The sequence below is a fragment of the Scyliorhinus torazame genome, chromosome 14 (assembly GCF_047496885.1).
Source record: "Scyliorhinus torazame isolate Kashiwa2021f chromosome 14, sScyTor2.1, whole genome shotgun sequence".
Taxonomy (NCBI): Eukaryota; Metazoa; Chordata; class Chondrichthyes; order Carcharhiniformes; family Scyliorhinidae; genus Scyliorhinus; species Scyliorhinus torazame.
The window spans coordinates 175255486-175256357 of NC_092720.1; the positions used below are offsets into that span (position 1 = coordinate 175255486).

An 872-nucleotide genomic window follows, 5' to 3' on the forward strand; every position below is an offset into this window, starting at 1 on the left:
CGGGTGGGACGTCGAGCAGGCGGAGAAAACCGATGCAGACACTGGGAGAACGTCCAAATACCATCTGTTTGGGATGAATATCGAAATTGTGACGGATAATATATTATAGGGATTGCATTGTTATTTTTATGAGCCTGTGTTAACGTGTATTTCTCCATTTTGCAGGAACATTAATATGGAACCAAGGTTCAGGCATCCAAACTGTGTATCTACTCAAGTTGTATTTAGAGAGTCATAAAGTGTGGGCCATGATAGGTTCCAAACAGTTGATGACCAAGCATATCGAGAGTTACAGGTTACCTCGGCGGTAACGTGAGGCGCCGTGATCGTCTAGTGGTTAGTACTCTGCATTGTGGCTGCAGCAACCTCGGTTCGAATCCGAGTCACGGCAGTGATCAGTTAACGTGTTTTTCCCAAATGAACAGATGAGGAATTCTCTGTGTGAAGCACTCTTTAAAACGGGTTCACAGCTGAGTGCATGCTTCTGCTTCTGTTTGATGCTCCAGAATTCAAACAGTTGTGAATGCGAGAATCTCCGCAGCTCCCGATTTGATATTTTAACTATCATCATCATGCATACTCCTCCGGTTCTTGCCATTTTGGAAGTGAAATCTGTCAAAGTCAATATTTTCACGCTTCTGTAGTAGAAAATTTCAACACACTCGTTATGACAGAATAACAAGCTTTATTGTCGAAAACAACTGCATGAAGTAATGGCTGAAACTTGAAGTCAGAGAGCAGTCAACAAAACTGCTCAATCTTTCACAAGTTCCGCGCTTTCGTCGAGAATTAGCTCCATATTTATACATTAACTTTATCAAGATTATGTGACAACAGTATGGTCAGGAGTTTGATCGGAAAAACAAACGGAA

At 41.9% G+C, this 872-nt stretch overlaps 1 non-coding gene across 1 annotated transcript; it reads left to right on the forward strand.

Moving 5' to 3' along the window:
- The first annotated feature begins 319 nt into the window (after positions 1-319).
- trnah-gug (transfer RNA histidin (anticodon GUG)) lies at positions 320-391 on the forward strand. Its single transcript has one exon. It is a non-coding gene; the product is annotated as a tRNA-His (tRNA).
- Positions 392-872: the final 481 nt, after the last annotated feature.